General features: G+C 46.2%; 1 protein-coding gene across 4 annotated transcripts in view; it reads right to left on the bottom strand.

The window, feature by feature from the left end:
- llgl2 (LLGL scribble cell polarity complex component 2) overlaps nucleotides 1–8,050 on the bottom strand; it is a 144,400-nt gene that overhangs the window by 99,372 nt on the left and 36,978 nt on the right. Inside the window, exon 1 of one of the 4 annotated variants that reach the window (XM_078570641.1) lies at nucleotides 6,541–6,559. The exons of the other annotated variants lie outside the window; for them this stretch is intronic. The gene's annotated coding sequence lies outside the window, so the exon portion shown is untranslated. Of the gene's footprint in view, nucleotides 1–6,540; nucleotides 6,560–8,050 lie in introns of those variants that run through there. 4 annotated transcript variants of the gene reach the window in all.

Here is an 8,050-nt window from a genome sequence, read left to right as displayed (position 1 = left end):
ACACACACACACACACCCCACCAACCCCCGAGCGAGACACACACACACTCACACTCACACACACACCCTCCACCAACCCCCGAGCGACACACACACACACACACACACACACACACACACACACACACACACACACACACCTCCACCAACACCCGAGCGAGACACACACACACACACCTCCACCAACCCCCGAGCGAGACACACACACACACACACACACACACCTCCACCACACCCGAGCGAGACACACACACACACACACACACACACACACACACCTCCACCAACCCCCGAGCGAGACACACACACACACACACCTCCACCAACCCCCGAGCGAGACACACACACACACACACACACACACCTCCACCAACCCCCGAGCGAGACACACACACACACCCTCCACCAACCCCGAGCGAGACACACACACACACCCTCCACCAACCCCCGAGCGAGACACACACACACACACACCTCCACCAACCCCCAAGCGAGACACACACACACCAACCCCGAGCGAGACACACACACACACACACACACACACACACACACACACACCCTCCACCAAACCCCGAGCGAGACACACACACACACACACACACCCCCTCCACCAACCCCCGAGCGAGACACACACACACACACACACACACACACACCCTCCACCAACCCCCGAGCGAGACACACACACACACACACACCCCCTCCGCCAACCCCCGAGCGAGACACACACACACACACCCTCCACCAACCCCCGAGCGAGACACACACACACACACCCTCCACCAACCCCCGAGCGAGACACACACACACACACACACACACACACACACCTCCACCAACCCCCGAGCGAGACACACACACACACACCCTCCACCAACCCCCGAGCGAGACACACACACACCCTCCACCAACCCCCGAGCGAGACACACACACACACCCTCCACCAACCCCCGAGCGAGACACACACACACACCCTCCACCAACCCCCGAGCGAGACACACAAACACACACACACACACACACACACACCTCCACCAACCCCCGAGCGAGACACACACACACACACACCCCCTCCACCAACCCCCGAGCGAGACACACACACACACACACACACCCCTCCACCAACCCCCGAGCGAGACACACACACACACACACACACACCCCTCCACCAACCCCCGAGCGAGACACACACACACACACACACACACCTCCACCAACCCCCCAGCGACACACACACACACACACACACACACCCTCCACCAACCCCCGAGCGAGACACACACACACACACACACACACACACCCTCCACCAACCCCCGAGCGAGACACACACACACACAGACACACACACACACACACACTCCACCAAACCCCGAGCGAGACACACACACACACACAGATACACACACCCTCCACCAACCCCCGAGCGAGACACACACACACACCCCTCCACCAACCCCCGAGCGAGACACACAGACACAGACACCTCCACCAACCCCCGAGCGAGACACACACACACACACACACACACACACACACACACCTCCACCAACCCCCGAGCGAGACACACACACACACACACACACCCTCCACCAACCCCCGAGCGAGACACACACACACACATCTTCACCAACCCCCGAGCGAGACACACACACACACACCCCCCTCCACCAACCCCCGAGCGAGACACACACACACACACACACACACACACACACACACACCTCCACCAACCCCCGAGCGAGACACACACACACACACACACCTCCACCAACCCCCGAGCGAGACACACACACCCCACCAACCCCCGAGCGAGACACACACACACACACACCCACCTCCACCAACCCCCGAGCAGATGCACACAAACCCCACTCCGTCCATCAAGGGACAGAGACACACACACCCACACATATTCAGGAACAACCAGATGAGCTGGAGTCATCATCAACCCATGCAGTGTTGCTTGGGATGTGAGCGGTCAGCTAGGAATGAGTTCACCCTGTCCACAATGCACTATTGAGGGTGAACAAAGTCCTGATGGGAAAAATCATTCATTCCAGTCACCCACCAAAAGTACAAACGTGTACTTGACCCACAGTGCATGACACTAGTGGCAGGGTTGAATTTTTCTATATCTGAAATACTGCATGAAATTGGGTTTTGTAAAGCTGCCTTTTTACATCACCATTGAATGAGTGTTAGTGCTGTGATTGGCAATGAACGTATTAAAGCTCTGCAATGATGAAGGTAGAGAAATGGCTGCAGCTACAGAGGGATCAAATCCCCCACACAGGACATTAATTAACTTGCCACAATCCATAATAAATCAGACCATGAAAGTAAACAAAATAAATGAGTTTATTTCAATGCTATTTTACCCCAGTGTGTTAGGGCTTTGTGCAGACAGACCCTCAGCTCAGATGGCTCAGTTGGAATGATAACCAGACTCTTAACCCCAGGGGCAATGTTTCAAATCCTATATGTGAAAATAAACTATTAACTTTTAAAATCAAAAATTACAATCGTCTAAGTTCACTGGAAGTTGGAATCACAAACTGAAATTTCGTTATATATCTCCATCATTTACTGGTTTGTCAGAAGAACATTTTAGAGGGAGCAGTTGATAAATGATATGTAAAGTGGATACAAGAACTTGCAATAGGTTAAGGACTGCACAGCATTGTTAGTCTGTGTCAAGCCAACTTGTTAATCCTAATGCAGCAGCTGACACAGACTGTCACTGAGCATGTGCAGGAAATGCTGCCCCTCGTGTCGCGATACAAAGAAACACAGCCTTGGAAAAGAAAATACACACACTATTAACAGCTTCCTGCAAGGTACAATCAGCATCCATCATAGGTGAGTGAACCACTGAAATGGTCCATTGCCTCTGCACAACAGGAGCATTCTGTTTGTGATTTTACAGTGTGTACTGGTATATTGTAAATAATTCATGATAAGACAAAAGTCCCACCCCCTTGTGTTAGTGATGACAGTGAGCTGTGTGCCGGATAACCCACAATGCCTGTTTTATATAACATACAGTACACTTTGACCCAGGATGATTTTATATTGTTAAAAAGCTGGAAGCAACAGCCTCATCTTCTGCCACTGACACACCAACATAAAGGCAACAACCTGACCAACTGCTGGAAGCTGGTGAAAAGCAGAGGCCCTCATTTGACAGTAACAGGGGCCATTCAAATTCTGGGATGAAGAGACGACAGGTACATGCAGGTCAGAGCTCTGACTATGTCTGCACCTAATAAATGTGCCTTAGATCATGGGTTCTTAAACTGGACAGCAGGTGGCCTCAGATGTCAATGTCTAAATGTGCTGTAGCACTAGTGTGACTCTTGCTGCTTTAGGCCAACAGCACCAGTTACCTTTTGGATAGCTGACAGTCTTTCAGAAACTAAGACAGTAGTATGGCTCCCCAGCAGTGAACCAATGTTTACACCCAGCACCAAAAACTCCAACAAGAGCCTGATGCAAAGATGGCTCAGAAACCCAGAGCCCGAGATCAGACTTCCGCCCCTCTTGTAGGAAGTATTGATTGGTGTAACTCTCAGTAATACGCACACGCACATTCAAGATCCAGGGGTGGCAGGATGCAGTACCATACTAGAAGTCATCCTGTTATCCTCACCACCAGGGATCAATGCGCAGTGGTAACAGACCTGTAATTATGGCGCACTTGAATAGATATACTGGGCTAGGACAAGCACATGCGGTTAGAATGGGGAGGAATTATATAGAAATTACAAAATAGAAAACATGTCATTCAGCTCTCCCACACAAGTAATGTCTTAATCTCAGATGCCCAGCCTGCTTCCATATTCCTTTACTCCTTTTCCTTCAACCAGCTACCTAATCTGTTCCTAAATATTGCCAATCTCTGCTGAAACTACCAACTCAGGTAGTGTATTCCATCTCGCAAATCTCTGTGCAAATATGTTTCTCCTGCCCCCTGACCTAAATCTAGACTATCTACTGTTTCTAGTACGGTTTCTATCTACCGTCTCACTCCTTCGTAGATTAACGCCTCCAAATTAACTTGTATTCTCCTGTGTCCTTTGTATTTGCATTCCCTCAAACCAGGCAGCATCTTATTGAATCAGTGTTGTACTCTCTGTATAGTCTCAACGTTTCAGGCGGTGTGGAGGTCAATACTGCGTACTTGAAATTTGATTTTACTAGCATTTTATAACAGGTCCTCAAAAACAAAAAAAGACTGTTTCTTTAATAAGTACATTGCAAGCTGAAGAGAGACAGACCCAAGTGGTAGATCTGGCCTGGACAACAGTACAGGACTAGAAATCTGAGACCTGGAAAACCAGAATTTAATAGTATTCGTCACATTGAAGATAAAGAGGAAACCAAAGTGAAGGCATTGGGCTAGATATCAGCCAAGTTCAGTGGGGTAAAAGGAGACCAGAATAATTGGTTGGAAAAATGCACAAGAACATGATTCTGATACAGGTTGCACACATTTTAGTTGGGATTGAAGTGCTGGGAGGAAGGTATCCATGGTCAAGATTAGTACAAAAATTAGATTTATAAAAAGGATTGGATAAAGAAGAAAACTGAGAAATAGGGGGGAATTGAAGAGAAGTAAAAGGCAGATGAGGAGTGATAAAAGGAAAGGTTAATGAGGAATGAAGAGAAAAGTCTAGCTTTGGCTGAACTTTACAACACAAAGTCCCACAAAAGTAAAATGAATAATGACCAATTAACCTGTTCTGCTGGTGTTGGTTGGGAAAAAGGATCAGGACAGTAGTAGTCCCTTTCCCTCTTCAAATAGTGCCATGGGATCTTTTACACTCGCCACAGCTCTGTTCAATACTGCATAGTGTAAAGATATGAGATCTGAACCCATAATCTTCAAAAGTACAGCCACTCACAAAAGAAAGGTTGTAATATTAGAGAACTGAATGAGAGGGATAAAAACAAAAAACTACTGCGGATGCTGGAAATCCAAAACAAAAACAAAATTACCTGGAAAAACTCAGCAGGTCTGGCAGCATCGGCGGAGAAGAAAAAGAGTTGACGTTTCGAGTCCTCATGACCCTTCAGCAGAACTGAAGGGTCATGAGGACTCGAAACGTCAACTCTTTTCCTTCTCCGCCGATGCTGCCAGACCTGCTGAGTTTTTCCAGGTAATTTTGTTTTTGTTTTGAATGAGAGGGAGGCTGTTTCTGCTGGTTAGAAATCTTTAACTGTGAGGCATTAACTAGGCGTTGGGTCCCACTGACACGGAACATAAACACAACACTGCATATTTAAAACTTGACCCTTATTGCTATTTCTTATTTTTAAACTGGACTTCTCTGCTGAACAAACATGGTTGACCCTCTGTCTGGGAGTTATCCCCAGCAGTCTCCAGAGCAAAAGAATTCTCCTCTCACTTTCGGGAATGTCACACCTCGTGATGCCTCAGGAGCTATGAACAGACAACTTGGGACTGGTCAGATAAAAGCAAAAAACTGCGGATGCTGGAAATCCAAAACAAAAACAAAAATAAAAATACCTGGAAAAACTCAGCAGGTCTGACAGCATCCGCTGAGAATCTGCCCGCAAGCATGACCCAGGCCGCCCTGTCGCTTGCCATTTTAACACTCCACCCTGCTCTCATGCCCACATGTCCGTCCTTGGCCTGCTGCAATGTTCCAGTGAAGCTCAACGCAAACTGAAGGAACAGCACCTCATCTTCCGACTAGGCACTTTACAGCCTTCCAGACTGAATATTGAGTTCAACAACTTTAGATCATGAACTCTCTCCTCCATTCCCAACCCCTTTCCGATCCCCCTTTTTTCCGATAATTTATATAGCTTTTTCTTTTCCCACCTATTTCCATTATTTTTAAATGTATTTCCATCCATTATTTTATCTCTACCTTTTAGCCTATTTCGATCCCTTCCCCCCACCCCACCCCCCACTAGGGCTATCTGTACCTTGCTCGTCCTGCTTTCTACCTTTAATGTCACCTATTAGCACATTTCTTAACTAATATCACCACCGTCAACACCTCTTTGACCTTTTGTCTGTGACATCTTTTGGTTATCTCCACCTATCACTGGCCCTTTATCCAGCTCTACTTGTCCCACCCCCCACTTAAACCAGCTTATTATTTCACCTCTTTTCTATTTTTCCTTAGTTCTGTTGAAGAGTCATACGGACTCGAAACGTTAACTGTGTTCCTCTCCGCAGATGCTGTCAGACCTGCTGAGTTTTTCCAGTATTTTTATTTTTGTTTTTGTCTGGGACTGGTCAGACCAATTTCAAAGGGAGCTACAGGAAGTCTATTTGCATTTGATAAGCCAATCTTGCTAGTGGAGTCAGTGGGTCTACTGAGAAAGTGGCTTCCCAAACACCAAACCCTCAACATAAATGGCACCTCTTTCAACCTGTAATGGCTGAGATATTCAGTCCTGAAAACAAAGCCAATTCCAGACATTGGATAAACATCCCTTTTTGAAATCATTGTGGAGAAGGAAGATCACATGACCCAAGCCTTTTGAACAGTTTATTACCGTTTTGAGCTGCACACCCAGTTTGCTGTTTTACCGTCCGACTGACAAGCCACAGAGATGCTGGCTCCGTCCAGATAGGGCAACCGGCCCATCTAACCAGACTCTGCTGGAAGACTTTGTACCATCGCCAACAGAGCCGACTCGATCTCTGTGTGCCCTACTTCATCTTGCGACATCAACACCACCTGAAAAGCAAACCTTACAACTACAGTCTCCAGCCAGCCAAACTCGCAACACCTACATGAAAGAATTCCTCATTGGACTTTGGGATTCTGGAACTCATGTGAACCAATATTCAGTTTTTCTGTGGTCCTCGTACTGTAAACCTCCTTTTCTCTATCCCCCCTTTACCGTGTGAATGCAGAGTGGGATGTTGTGGACACGCCTTTCGTGGATTTTGAACGTGAGAAAGAAATATGCAATATTAGAGAACTGAATGAGAGAGAGTCTTCTGAGTGCTCGCTGTGGGTTGTTAGTAAAATTGGATCACATGAATATCGAGGGGTTGGGAAAAAATACATCACTGCTTATTCTTTAAAACAAACTAATTCAAAACACCTCTGTTTACCGACAGGTGGCAAGAGGAAAAATAATCAGTGCTGTTTAAACTGAACCCCCTCCTATCCATAATGGAAAGAAGAACTAAGGAGGGAGTTAGAATGTTTACATGCAGAAGGTTATTAGAAGACGAAATGCTTTACTGTAAGTGGCAGAGATTTGATCATTTAAAAGAGAATTGGGTATGTATTTGAGAAATATGAAGGGTATGGGGAGAGGATAGGAAATAAGATGGCAATACATCGTTCTAGGCGAAATGCTAACACCAGCACAGGTACAAGGGGCCAAAGGTTCTCCTCATCTGTTCTAAATTCTAAGATTCTACTTCAAGGAGACCCACTCCCCAAGCACAAATTCCAGGCAGGTTTATGGGAAGGTGAGATTATTTCCTCGTCATCTCTGCCTTTATCAAAATTTCCCAGAATCACACTGCCCTCAGGCACAGCCCACAAATGCCAAGCCAGAAAAAACATCACCAATCCTTCACTCTACTTCTGAAAACATTGGGAAAAAGAAGTGTTTATTTGTGCCACAACACTAAGGGAGCACTTCCTGCACATGCTCAGAGGTGGTCAATCAGAGATGCTTTTAAGTACAGTTGGTGTTATACAACTTATTTTATCACTTGCAATTAGACAGACCGTCTAAATTAAGCTCTGAGATGCAAACTGAAATTAAGTAAATTAATTAAAGTAGTAAATTAAAGTAAATTAAAACAGAATCATGTTAGGATTGTCTGTTCCCCAAAATATTATGTTTTATTAATGACTGGCAAATGAATTCTCATCAGAAATTCTTTGTGGCATTGCTTTAACAGGGATTTTCGCAGATGCTAACAAATAAAACTTTTGGAGAAGATTCAAATGCATGGGTTTACTCCATCTTATATTATTTATTCGCCTTTACATTCATTTGTAGAAAACAGCATTCTTCAGTAGCTCGGGTATCTAGG

This window comes from Cetorhinus maximus, chromosome 24 (genome assembly GCF_964194155.1).
Source record: "Cetorhinus maximus chromosome 24, sCetMax3.hap1.1, whole genome shotgun sequence".
NCBI classification, from domain to species: domain Eukaryota; kingdom Metazoa; phylum Chordata; class Chondrichthyes; order Lamniformes; family Cetorhinidae; genus Cetorhinus; species Cetorhinus maximus.
The sequence above is the reverse complement of the archived record's forward strand: the minus strand, read 5'-3'. Positions and strand labels throughout refer to the sequence as shown.